The sequence below is a fragment of the Phyllobates terribilis genome, unplaced genomic scaffold (assembly GCF_046119375.1).
Source record: "Phyllobates terribilis strain yellow unplaced genomic scaffold, ASM4611937v1 Scaffold_737__1_contigs__length_740118, whole genome shotgun sequence".
NCBI classification, from domain to species: domain Eukaryota; kingdom Metazoa; phylum Chordata; class Amphibia; order Anura; family Dendrobatidae; genus Phyllobates; species Phyllobates terribilis.
In genome coordinates, this window is record NW_027363497.1 from 293118 (window position 1) to 305996 (window position 12879).

A 12879-nucleotide genomic window follows, 5' to 3' on the forward strand; every position below is an offset into this window, starting at 1 on the left:
AGACTAATCAACCAAACTTTTTGGGTTGGTTTCTCTTTTATAGTCTGCAGGCATTAAATGAAAGAAGTCAGTGTTCCAGCAGAGGGAGACAACGTTTCAGAAAAGGCATTGTAGCAAACCAAAAAAGAAATTTTAAGCGCAGCAGAGTAACCAGCTCACATACCTGTTAGCTCAGGTGAGTTTAAAAGGCTGCTGTTGATAACAAGGGCATTTGCTAAATAGATGGTGTGTGTGCAACAATATACTGAAAGGTCAATTATATTGTGCAGCTTATCTCACCACCTGTAGTTATTTAGGTGAAAGCTCCAAAATGCTTGCCTAATATGTCTGTTTATCCAAAAGGAAGTATAGAGGGAGAGCTAGATAGATAGCATTGCATTACATTACATGGCAATGCAATGCACAGTTGCTGAAGTTGAACCAAAATGAGCTTGTCATCTGGCTTCTGCAACTTTTAACATGAAAAATCCAATGAGGAGAAGAAAAGCAAAGCCAAAGAGTCCATCCCAAAATCCGACAAACAAGCCAAATGAACAAAAAGCATTGAATTCAATTCTTTCTGATTTTAGAAACTGCATTAAAGAAGGGGTGCACCGGTCCTGGAGATACTGCAATACCAGGTCAATGCGTGGAGTGGACAGAGCAAGCTCTTTTTCCATCTCCCTGTTCTAAAAATCCATTTAATATATGGTCCCCAGATAGGGGACGTATCAGATATTAAACTGATAAGAACAGATACTACACTTGATCTTAGCCAAAAGGCCGAGAAGCGATAACCAGAATTGGTTTCCGACTACGGTGCCACCCAAGGATTCTGAAAAGTCCATTTGTGGAGATGGCCACCTGGACTCCCGTTAAGAAGACATGCTGTCAACCTCTAGATCCCTCACATGCCTGCACTTTTCGGCTTGCTGCTGCTGCAATCCACGCGTTTTAGATCTGCATAACTCCACCTCTTTTAGCACAGTACCCTCAACCCCCGGCTGTTCCCACTCGCCTCAACACCGTTGGAAGGGAGGAGAACCAATTAAGGCGGGGGGGGGGGGTGGAACGAGCAGCTGTCTACCCTTAGCAGGAGGGTTGCTGATTAATTACCTCTCCTGCTGCTGCTGCTGGCTGTCCAGCAGCAGACTGAAGGTGGCTGCTGCTGTGCGCAGGTATATAAAGGCTCAGAACCTATTATGACACGCGCAGCCAGCGTTCCATTGCCACATTCCGTCTACTGCAGGCGGGATACCTGGATGGCTGAATGTCACTGAGAAGCTCACAGAGACCGCCATAAGCAACAGTTTAAAAGAATGCCACAGACTAATCAACCAAACTTTTTGGGTTGGTTTCTCTTTTATAGTCTGCAGGCATTAAATGAAAGAAGTCAGTGTTCCAGCAGAGGGAGACAACGTTTCAGAAAAGGCATTGTAGCAAACCAAAAAAGAAATTTTAAGCGCAGCAGAGTAACCAGCTCACATACCTGTTAGCTCAGGTGAGTTTAAAAGGCTGCTGTTGATAACAAGGGCATTTGCTAAATAGATGGTGTGTGTGCAACAATATACTGAAAGGTCAATTATATTGTGCAGCTTATCTCACCACCTGTAGTTATTTAGGTGAAAGCTCCAAAATGCTTGCCTAATATGTCTGTTTATCCAAAAGGAAGTATAGAGGGAGAGCTAGATAGATAGCATTGCATTACATTACATGGCAATGCAATGCACAGTTGCTGAAGTTGAACCAAAATGAGCTTGTCATCTGGCTTCTGCAACTTTTAACATGAAAAATCCAATGAGGAGAAGAAAAGCAAAGCCAAAGAGTCCATCCCAAAATCCGACAAACAAGCCAAATGAACAAAAAGCATTGAATTCAATTCTTTCTGATTTTAGAAACTGCATTAAAGAAGGGGTGCACCGGTCCTGGAGATACTGCAATACCAGGTCAATGCGTGGAGTGGACAGAGCAAGCTCTTTTTCCATCTCCCTGTTCTAAAAATCCATTTAATATATGGTCCCCAGATAGGGGACGTATCAGATATTAAACTGATAAGAACAGATACTACACTTGATCTTAGCCAAAAGGCCGAGAAGCGATAACCAGAATTGGTTTCCGACTACGGTGCCACCCAAGGATTCTGAAAAGTCCATTTGTGGAGATGGCCACCTGGACTCCCGTTAAGAAGACATGCTGTCAACCTCTAGATCCCTCACATGCCTGCACTTTTCGGCTTGCTGCTGCTGCAATCCACGCGTTTTAGATCTGCATAACTCCACCTCTTTTAGCACAGTACCCTCAACCCCCGGCTGTTCCCACCCGCCTCAACACCGTTGGAAGGGAGGAGAACCAATTAAGGCGGGGGGGGGGTGGAACGAGCAGCTGTCTACCCTTAGCAGGAGGGTTGCTGATTAATTACCTCTCCTGCTGCTGCTGCTGCTGCTGGCTGTCCAGCAGCAGACTGAAGGTGGCTGCTGCTGTGCGCAGGTATATAAAGGCTCAGAGCCTATTATGACACGCGCAGCCAGCGTTCCATTGCCACATTCCGTCTACTGCAGGCGGGATACCTGGATGGCTGAATGTCACTGAGAAGCTCACAGAGACCGCCATAAGCAACAGTTTAAAAGAATGCCACAGACTAATCAACCAAACTTTTTGGGTTGGTTTCTCTTTTATAGTCTGCAGGCATTAAATGAAAGAAGTCAGTGTTCCAGCAGAGGGAGACAACGTTTCAGAAAAGGCATTGTAGCAAACCAAAAAAGAAATTTTAAGCGCAGCAAAGTAACCAGCTCACATACCTGTTAGCTCAGGTGAGTTTAAAAGGCTGCTGTTGATAACAAGGGCATTTGCTAAATAGATGGTGTGTGTGCAACAATATACTGAAAGGTCAATTATATTGTGCAGCTTATCTCACCACCTGTAGTTATTTAGGTGAAAGCTCCAAAATGCTTGCCTAATATGTCTGTTTATCCAAAAGGAAGTATAGAGGGAGAGCTAGATAGATAGCATTGCATTACATTACATGGCAATGCAATGCACAGTTGCTGAAGTTGAACCAAAATGAGCTTGTCATCTGGCTTCTGCAACTTTTAACATGAAAAATCCAATGAGGAGAAGAAAAGCAAAGCCAAAGAGTCAATCCCAAAATCCGACAAACAAGCCAAATGAACAAAAAGCATTGAATTCAATTCTTTCTGATTTTAGAAACTGCATTAAAGAAGGGGTGCACCGGTCCTGGAGATACTGCAATACCAGGTCAATGCGTGGAGTGGACAGAGCAAGCTCTTTTTCCATCTCCCTGTTCTAAAAATCCATTTAATATATGGTCCCCAGATAGGGGACGTATCAGATATTAAACTGATAAGAACAGATACTACACTTGATCTTAGCCAAAAGGCCGAGAAGCGATAACCAGAATTGGTTTCCGACTACGGTGCCACCCAAGGATTCTGAAAAGTCCATTTGTGGAGATGGCCACCTGGACTCCCGTTAAGAAGACATGCTGTCAACCTCTAGATCCCTCACATGCCTGCACTTTTCGGCTTGCTGCTGCTGCAATCCACGCGTTTTAGATCTGCATAACTCCACCTCTTTTAGCACAGTACCCTCAACCCCCGGCTGTTCCCACCCGCCTCAACACCGTTGGAAGGGAGGAGAACCAATTAAGGCGGGGGGGGGGTGGAACGAGCAGCTGTCTACCCTTAGCAGGAGGGTTGCTGATTAATTACCTCTCCTGCTGCTGCTGCTGCTGGCTGTCCAGCAGCAGACTGAAGGTGGCTGCTGCTGTGCGCAGGTATATAAAGGCTCAGAGCCTATTATGACACGCGCAGCCAGCGTTCCATTGCCACATTCCATCTACTGCAGGCGAGATACCTGGATGGCTGAATGTCACTGAGAAGCTCACAGAGACCGCCATAAGCAACAGTTTAAAAGAATGCCACAGACTAATCAACCAAACTTTTTGGGTTGGTTTCTCTTTTATAGTCTGCAGGCATTAAATGAAAGAAGTCAGTGTTCCAGCAGAGGGAGACAACGTTTCAGAAAAGGCATTGTAGCAAACCAAAAAAGAAATTTTAAGCGCAGCAGAGTAACCAGCTCACATACCTGTTAGCTCAGGTGAGTTTAAAAGGCTGCTGTTGATAACAAGGGCATTTGCTAAATAGATGGTGTGTGTGCAACAATATACTGAAAGGTCAATTATATTGTGCAGCTTATCTCACCACCTGTAGTTATTTAGGTGAAAGCTCCAAAATGCTTGCCTAATATGTCTGTTTATCCAAAAGGAAGTATAGAGGGAGAGCTAGATAGATAGCATTGCATTACATTACATGGCAATGCAATGCACAGTTGCTGAAGTTGAACCAAAATGAGCTTGTCATCTGGCTTCTGCAACTTTTAACATGAAAAATCCAATGAGGAGAAGAAAAGCAAAGCCAAAGAGTCCATCCCAAAATCCGACAAACAAGCCAAATGAACAAAAAGCATTGAATTCAATTCTTTCTGATTTTAGAAACTGCATTAAAGAAGGGGTGCACCGGTCCTGGAGATACTGCAATACCAGGTCAATGCGTGGAGTGGACAGAGCAAGCTCTTTTTCCATCTCCCTGTTCTAAAAATCCATTTAATATATGGTCCCCAGATAGGGGACGTATCACATATTAAACTGATAAGAACAGATACTACACTTGATCTTAGCCAAAAGGCCGAGAAGCGATAACCAGAATTGGTTTCCGACTACGGTGCCACCCAAGGATTCTGAAAAGTCCATTTGTGGAGATGGCCACCTGGACTCCCGTTAAGAAGACATGCTGTCAACCTCTAGATCCCTCACATGCCTGCACTTTTCGGCTTGCTGCTGCTGCAATCCACGCGTTTTAGATCTGCATAACTCCACCTCTTTTAGCACAGTACCCTCAACCCCCGGCTGTTCCCACCCGACTCAACACCGTTGGAAGGGAGGAGAACCAATTAAGGCGGGGGGGGGGTGGAACGAGCAGCTGTCTACCCTTAGCAGGAGGGTTGCTGATTAATTACCTCTCCTGCTGCTGCTGCTGCTGGCTGTCCAGCAGCAGACTGAAGGTGGCTGCTGCTGTGCGCAGGTATATAAAGGCTCAGAGCCTATTATGACACGCGCAGCCAGCGTTCCATTGCCACATTCCGTCTACTGCAGGCGGGATACCTGGATGGCTGAATGTCACTGAGAAGCTCACAGAGACCGCCATAAGCAACAGTTTAAAAGAATGCCACAGACTAATCAACCAAACTTTTTGGGTTGGTTTCTCTTTTATAGTCTGCAGGCATTAAATGAAAGAAGTCAGTGTTCCAGCAGAGGGAGACAACGTTTCAGAAAAGGCATTGTAGCAAACCAAAAAAGAAATTTTAAGCGCAGCAGAGTAACCAGCTCACATACCTGTTAGCTCAGGTGAGTTTAAAAGGCTGCTGTTGATAACAAGGGCATTTGCTAAATAGATGGTGTGTGTGCAACAATATACTGAAAGGTCAATTATATTGTGCAGCTTATCTCACCACCTGTAGTTATTTAGGTGAAAGCTCCAAAATGCTTGTCTAATATGTCTGTTTATCCAAAAGGAAGTATAGAGGGAGAGCTAGATAGATAGCATTGCATTACATTACATGGCAATGCAATGCACAGTTGCTGAAGTTGAACCAAAATGAGCTTGTCATCTGGCTTCTGCAACTTTTAACATGAAAAATCCAATGAGGAGAAGAAAAGCAAAGCCAAAGAGTCCATCCCAAAATCCGACAAACAAGCCAAATGAACAAAAAGCATTGAATTCAATTCTTTCTGATTTTAGAAACTGCATTAAAGAAGGGGTGCACCGGTCCTGGAGATACTGCAATACCAGGTCAATGCGTGGAGTGGACAGAGCAAGCTCTTTTTCCATCTCCCTGTTCTAAAAATCCATTTAATATATGGTCCCCAGATAGGGGACGTATCAGATATTAAACTGATAAGAACAGATACTACACTTGTTCTTAGCCAAAAGGCCGAGAAGCGATAACCAGAATTGGTTTCCGACTACGGTGCCACCCAAGGATTCTGAAAAGTCCATTTGTGGAGATGGCCACCTGGACTCCCGTTAAGAAGACATGCTGTCAACCTCTAGATCCCTCACATGCCTGCACTTTTCGGCTTGCTGCTGCTGCAATCCACGCGTTTTAGATCTGCATAACTCCACCTCTTTTAGCACAGTACCCTCAACCCCCGGCTGTTCCCACCCGCCTCAACACCGTTGGAAGGGAGGAGAACCAATTAAGGCCGGGGGGGGGGGGGTGGAACGAGCAGCTGTCTACCCTTAGCAGGAGGGTTGCTGATTAATTACCTCTCCTGCTGCTGCTGCTGCTGCTGGCTGTCCAGCAGCAGACTGAAGGTGGCTGCTGCTGTGCGCAGGTATATAAAGGCTCAGAGCCTATTATGACACGCGCAGCCAGCGTTCCATTGCCACATTCCGTCTACTGCAGGCGGGATACCTGGATGGCTGAATGTCACTGAGAAGCTCACAGAGACCGCCATAAGCAACAGTTTAAAAGAATGCCACAGACTAATCAACCAAACTTTTTGGGTTGGTTTCTCTTTTATAGTCTGCAGGCATTAAATGAAAGAAGTCAGTGTTCCAGCAGAGGGAGACAACGTTTCAGAAAAGGCATTGTAGCAAACCAAAAAAGAAATTTTAAGCGCAGCAGAGTAACCAGCTCACATACCTGTTAGCTCAGGTGAGTTTAAAAGGCTGCTGTTGATAACAAGGGCATTTGCTAAATAGATGGTGTGTGTGCAACAATATACTGAAAGGTCAATTATATTGTGCAGCTTATCTCACCACCTGTAGTTATTTAGGTGAAAGCTCCAAAATGCTTGCCTAAGATGTCTGTTTATCCAAAAGTAAGTATAGAGGGAGAGCTAGATAGATAGCATTGCATTACATTACATGGCAATGCAATGCACAGTTGCTGAAGTTGAACCAAAATGAGCTTGTCATCTGGCTTCTGCAACTTTTAACATGAAAAATCCAATGAGGAGAAGAAAAGCAAAGCCAAAGAGTCCATCCCAAAATCCGACAAACAAGCCAAATGAACAAAAAGCATTGAATTCAATTCTTTCTGATTTTAGAAACTGCATTAAAGAAGGGGTGCACCGGTCCTGGAGATACTGCAATACCAGGTCAATGCGTGTAGAGGACAGAGCAAGCTCTTTTTCCATCTCCCTGTTCTAAAAATCCATTTAATATATGGTCCCCAGATAGGGGACGTATCAGATATTAAACTGATAAGAACAGATTTTTTTTTTTTTTTTTTTTTTTTTTTTAAAGCCCGAATTCGTGTACAAAACCCGAGTGCGCTTAAAAAAGTGACAAGTGCCACAAAAAAAGTGCACTAGGATGCTGGTCTTCTTGAAACCCTCTCCAAAAGGAGAAGGGTCCCCCAAACCATTCCCCGTCCCTCCGAGCCAAAAGGCCACAGCGAGGAACAGGGACAAAAAGCCACCTCCAGCCGAAGCCAGAGGCGACCCAATCTTACCCCCAGCACCTGCCCGAGTTCTCACCCGAGCAAGGCACTGGGAGCCAAAGACTGTGCTCCCCTCCCGGAAGAGGGGAGCCAACAACGCTCTCCTCCCGAAAGAGGAGAGCCAGGGGGGTTCAGGGGGGAGCGGAACCTGATGGCCACACACTCCCCCCCTAGACCTGCCAAGAGAGGAACCCGTAAGGGAACCGCATCCCGACAAAATCCTAGTAGGACGTGACACACGTGAATAAGTGGACACACAGTGACAAAGAAATTAAATAAATAGTGAAGGTTTCACAGTATAATACTGCCCGGACCTTCGACCGGGAATTGAAAAATTCCCCATCCTAAGGCCAGAAGGCCCGGAATAAGGGTGTGTGCAAAGAAAGAAAATTTGAAGTGCTTGTGCAAATGTGCCATAAACTCAAGTGGGGTTCCCAATCCCAGTGAGTTAAGGCACCCCAGGGTCACCACTCCTGGGGCACTTCACACTTCGGGCTTTCGATCTTCCCCGGCCAAATGGCGTCGATCCTGGGGGGCCATGCTTTCCACCAGATGACTATATTAGCCACCTGGCGTACTAACAAGCGCCTAAACCCCAGTGTGCATAATGTATCAATCTACTACGGCGGCCAACATCCAAAACCGCCTTTTCGAAAGATACTACACTTGATCTTAGCCAAAAGGCCGAGAAGCGATAACCAAAATTGGTTTCCGACTACGGTGCCACCCAAGGATTCTGAAAAGTCCATTTGTGGAGATGGCCACCTGGACTCCCGTTAAGAAGACATGCTGTCAACCTCTAGATCCCTCACATGCCTGCACTTTTCGGCTTGCTGCTGCTGCAATCCACGCGTTTTAGATCTGCATAACTCCACCTCTTTTAGCACAGTACCCTCAACCCCCGGCTGTTCCCACCCGCCTCAACACCGTTGGAAGGGAGGAGAACCAATTAAGGCGGGGGGGGGGTGGAACGAGCAGCTGTCTACCCTTAGCAGGAGGGTTGCTGATTTATTACCTCTCCTGCTGCTGCTGCTGCTGGCTGTCCAGCAGCAGACTGAAGGTGGCTGCTGCTGTGCGCAGGTATATAAAGGCTCAGAGCCTATTATGACACGCGCAGCCAGCGTTCCATTGCCACATTCCGTCTACTGCAGGCGGGATACCTGGATGGCTGAATGTCACTGAGAAGCTCACAGAGACCGCCATAAGCAACAGTTTAAAAGAATGCCACAGACTAATCAACCAAACTTTTTGGGTTGGTTTCTCTTTTATAGTCTGCAGGCATTAAATGAAAGAAGTCAGTGTTCCAGCAGAGGGAGACAACGTTTCAGAAAAGGCATTGTAGCAAACCAAAAAAGAAATTTTAAGCGCAGCAGAGTAACCAGCTCACATACCTGTTAGCTCAGGTGAGTTTAAAAGGCTGCTGTTGATAACAAGGGCATTTGCTAAATAGATGGTGTGTGTGCAACAATATACTGAAACGTCAATTATATTGTGCAGCTTATCTCACCACCTGTAGTTATTTAGGTGAAAGCTCCAAAATGCTTGCCTATTATGTCTGTTTATCCAAAAGGAAGTATAGAGGGAGAGCTAGATAGATAGCATTGCATTACATTACATGGCAATGCAATGCACAGTTGCTGAAGTTGAACCAAAATGAGCTTGTCATCTGGCTTCTGCAACTTTTAACATGAAAAATCCAATGAGGAGAAGAAAAGCAAAGCCAAAGAGTCCATCCCAAAATCCGACAAACAAGCCAAATGAACAAAAAGCATTGAATTCAATTCTTTCTGATTTTAGAAACTGCATTAAAGAAGGGGTGCACCGGTCCTGGAGATACTGCAATACCAGGTCAATGCGTGGAGTGGACAGAGCAAGCTCTTTTTCCATCTCCCTGTTCTAAAAATCCATTTAATATATGGTCCCCAGATAGGGGACGTATCAGATATTAAACTGATAAGAACAGATACTACACTTGATCTTAGCCAAAAGGCCGAGAAGCGATAACCAGAATTGGTTTCCGACTACGGTGCCACCCAAGGATTCTGAAAAGTCCATTTGTGGAGATGGCCACCTGGACTCCCGTTAAGAAGACATGCTGTCAACCTCTAGATCCCTCACATGCCTGCACTTTTCGGCTTGCTGCTGCTGCAATCCACGCGTTTTAGATCTGCATAACTCCACCTCTTTTAGCACAGTACCCTCAACCCCCGGCTGTTCCCACCCGCCTCAACACCGTTGGAAGGGAGGAGAACCAATTAAGGCGGGGGGGGGGGGGTGGAACGAGCAGCTGTCTACCCTTAGCAGGAGGGTTGCTGATTAATTACCTCTCCTGCTGCTGCTGCTGGCTGTCCAGCAGCAGACTGAAGGTGGCTGCTGCTGTGCGCAGGTATATAAAGGCTCAGAGCCTATTATGACACGCGCAGCCAGCGTTCCATTGCCACATTCCGTCTACTGCAGGCGGGATACCTGGATGGCTGAATGTCACTGAGAAGCTCACAGAGACCGCCATAAGCAACAGTTTAAAAGAATGCCACAGACTAATCAACCAAACTTTTTGGGTTGGTTTCTCTTTTATAGTCTGCAGGCATTAAATGAAAGAAGTCAGTGTTCCAGCAGAGGGAGACAACGTTTCAGAAAAGGCATTGTAGCAAACCAAAAAAGAAATTTTAAGCGCAGCAGAGTAACCAGCTCACATACCTGTTAGCTCAGGTGAGTTTAAAAGGCTGCTGTTGATAACAAGGGCATTTGCTAAATAGATGGTGTGTGTGCAACAATATACTGAAAGGTCAATTATATTGTGCAGCTTATCTCACCACCTGTAGTTATTTAGGTGAAAGCTCCAAAATGCTTGCCTAATATGTCTGTTTATCCAAAAGGAAGTATAGAGGGAGAGCTAGATAGATAGCATTGCATTACATTACATGGCAATGCAATGCACAGTTGCTGAAGTTGAACCAAAATGAGCTTGTCATCTGGCTTCTGCAACTTTTAACATGAAAAATCCAATGAGGAGAAGAAAAGCAAAGCCAAAGAGTCCATCCCAAAATCCGACAAACAAGCCAAATGAACAAAAAGCATTGAATTCAATTCTTTCTGATTTTAGAAACTGCATTAAAGAAGGGGTGCACCGGTCCTGGAGATACTGCAATACCAGGTCAATGCGTGGAGTGGACAGAGCAAGCTCTTTTTCCATCTCCCTGTTCTAAAAATCCATTTAATATATGGTCCCCAGATAGGGGACGTATCAGATATTAAACTGATAAGAACAGATACTACACTTGATCTTAGCCAAAAGGCCGAGAAGCGATAACCAGAATTGGTTTCCGACTACGGTGCCACCCAAGGATTCTGAAAAGTCCATTTGTGGAGATGGCCACCTGGACTCCCGTTAAGAAGACATGCTGTCAACCTCTAGATCCCTCACATGCCTGCACTTTTCGGCTTGCTGCTGCTGCAATCCACGCGTTTTAGATCTGCATAACTCCACCTCTTTTAGCACAGTACCCTCAACCCCCGGCTGTTCCCACCCGCCTCAACACCGTTGGAAGGGAGGAGAACCAATTAAGGCGGGGGGGGGGGGGTGGAACGAGCAGCTGTCTACCCTTAGCAGGAGGGTTGCTGATTAATTACCTCTCCTGCTGCTGCTGCTGCTGCTGGCTGTCCAGCAGCAGACTGAAGGTGGCTGCTGCTGTGCGCAGGTATATAAAGGCTCAGAGCCTATTATGACACGCGCAGCCAGCGTTCCATTGCCACATTCCGTCTACTGCAGGCGGGATACCTGGATGGCTGAATGTCACTGAGAAGCTCACAGAGACCGCCATAAGCAACAGTTTAAAAGAATGCCACAGACTAATCAACCAAACTTTTTGGGTTGGTTTCTCTTTTATAGTCTGCAGGCATTAAATGAAAGAAGTCAGTGTTCCAGCAGAGGGAGACAACGTTTCAGAAAAGGCATTGTAGCAAACCAAAAAAGAAATTTTAAGCGCAGCAGAGTAACCAGCTCACATACCTGTTAGCTCAGGTGAGTTTAAAAGGCTGCTGTTGATAACAAGGGCATTTGCTAAATAGATGGTGTGTGTGCAACAATATACTGAAAGGTCAATTATATTGTGCAGCTTATCTCACCACCTGTAGTTATTTAGGTGAAAGCTCCAAAATGCTTGCCTAATATGTCTGTTTATCCAAAAGGAAGTATAGAGGGAGAGCTAGATAGATAGCATTGCATTACATTACATGGCAATGCAATGCACAGTTGCTGAAGTTGAACCAAAATGAGCTTGTCATCTGGCTTCTGCAACTTTTAACATGAAAAATCCAATGAGGAGAAGAAAAGCAAAGCCAAAGAGTCCATCCCAAAATCCGACAAACAAGCCAAATGAACAAAAAGCATTGAATTCAATTCTTTCTGATTTTAGAAACTGCATTAAAGAAGGGGTGCACCGGTCCTGGAGATACTGCAATACCAGGTCAATGCGTGGAGTGGACAGAGCAAGCTCTTTTTCCATCTCCCTGTTCTAAAAATCCATTTAATATATGGTCCCCAGATAGGGGACGTATCAGATATTAAACTGATAAGAACAGATACTACACTTGATCTTAGCCAAAAGGCCGAGAAGCGATAACCAGAATTGGTTTCCGACTACGGTGCCACCCAAGGATTCTGAAAAGTCCATTTGTGGAGATGGCCACCTGGACTCCCGTTAAGAAGACATGCTGTCAACCTCTAGATCCCTCACATGCCTGCACTTTTCGGCTTGCTGCTGCTGCAATCCACGCGTTTTAGATCTGCATAACTCCACCTCTTTTAGCACAGTACCCTCAACCCCCGGCTGTTCCCACCCGCCTCAACACCGTTGGAAGGGAGGAGAACCAATTAAGGCGGGGGGTGGGGGGGTGGAACGAGCAGCTGTCTACCCTTAGCAGGAGGGTTGCAGATTAATTACCTCTCCTGCTGCTGCTGCTGGCTGTCCAGCAGCAGACTGAAGGTGGCTGCTGCTGTGCGCAGGTATATAAAGGCTCAGAGCCTATTATGACACGCGCAGCCAGCGTTCCATTGCCACATTCCGTCTACTGCAGGCGGGATACCTGGATGGCTGAATGTCACTGAGAAGCTCACAGAGACCGCCATAAGCAACAGTTTAAAAGAATGCCACAGACTAATCAACCAAACTTTTTGGGTTGGTTTCTCTTTTATAGTCTGCAGGCATTAAATGAAAGAAGTCAGTGTTCCAGCAGAGGGAGACAACGTTTCAGAAAAGGCATTGTAGCAAACCAAAAAAGAAATTTTAAGCGCAGCAGAGTAACCAGCTCACATACCTGTTAGCTCAGGTGAGTTTAAAAGGCTGCTGTTGATAACAAGGGCATTTGCTAAATAGA

General features: G+C 45.6%; 8 non-coding genes and 2 pseudogenes across 8 annotated transcripts; all 10 read right to left on the reverse strand.

The window, feature by feature from the left end:
* Positions 1-583: 583 nt before the first annotated feature.
* LOC141238121 (U2 spliceosomal RNA) lies at positions 584-774 on the reverse strand. The gene has a single exon (XR_012303615.1). It is a non-coding gene; the product is annotated as a U2 spliceosomal RNA (small nuclear RNA).
* Positions 775-1888: 1114 nt separating this feature from the next.
* LOC141238122 (U2 spliceosomal RNA) lies at positions 1889-2079 on the reverse strand. The gene has a single exon (XR_012303616.1). It is a non-coding gene; the product is annotated as a U2 spliceosomal RNA (small nuclear RNA).
* A 1118-nt stretch (positions 2080-3197) lies between these two features.
* Positions 3198-3388, reverse strand: LOC141238124 (U2 spliceosomal RNA). The gene has a single exon (XR_012303618.1). It is a non-coding gene; the product is annotated as a U2 spliceosomal RNA (small nuclear RNA).
* A 1115-nt stretch (positions 3389-4503) lies between these two features.
* On the reverse strand, positions 4504-4694 carry LOC141238499 (U2 spliceosomal RNA). Its single transcript, XR_012303981.1, has one exon. It is a non-coding gene; the product is annotated as a U2 spliceosomal RNA (small nuclear RNA).
* A 1115-nt stretch (positions 4695-5809) lies between these two features.
* On the reverse strand, positions 5810-6000 carry LOC141238444 (U2 spliceosomal RNA). The gene has a single exon (XR_012303929.1). It is a non-coding gene; the product is annotated as a U2 spliceosomal RNA (small nuclear RNA).
* A 1122-nt stretch (positions 6001-7122) lies between these two features.
* Positions 7123-7332, reverse strand: LOC141237976 (U2 spliceosomal RNA; annotated as a pseudogene).
* Positions 7333-8107: 775 nt separating this feature from the next.
* LOC141237994 (U2 spliceosomal RNA) lies at positions 8108-8199 on the reverse strand (annotated as a pseudogene).
* A 1115-nt stretch (positions 8200-9314) lies between these two features.
* On the reverse strand, positions 9315-9505 carry LOC141238125 (U2 spliceosomal RNA). Its single transcript, XR_012303619.1, has one exon. It is a non-coding gene; the product is annotated as a U2 spliceosomal RNA (small nuclear RNA).
* Positions 9506-10620: 1115 nt separating this feature from the next.
* On the reverse strand, positions 10621-10811 carry LOC141238126 (U2 spliceosomal RNA). The gene has a single exon (XR_012303620.1). It is a non-coding gene; the product is annotated as a U2 spliceosomal RNA (small nuclear RNA).
* A 1121-nt stretch (positions 10812-11932) lies between these two features.
* Positions 11933-12123, reverse strand: LOC141238127 (U2 spliceosomal RNA). Its single transcript, XR_012303621.1, has one exon. It is a non-coding gene; the product is annotated as a U2 spliceosomal RNA (small nuclear RNA).
* Between the last annotated feature and the right edge of the window lie 756 nt (positions 12124-12879).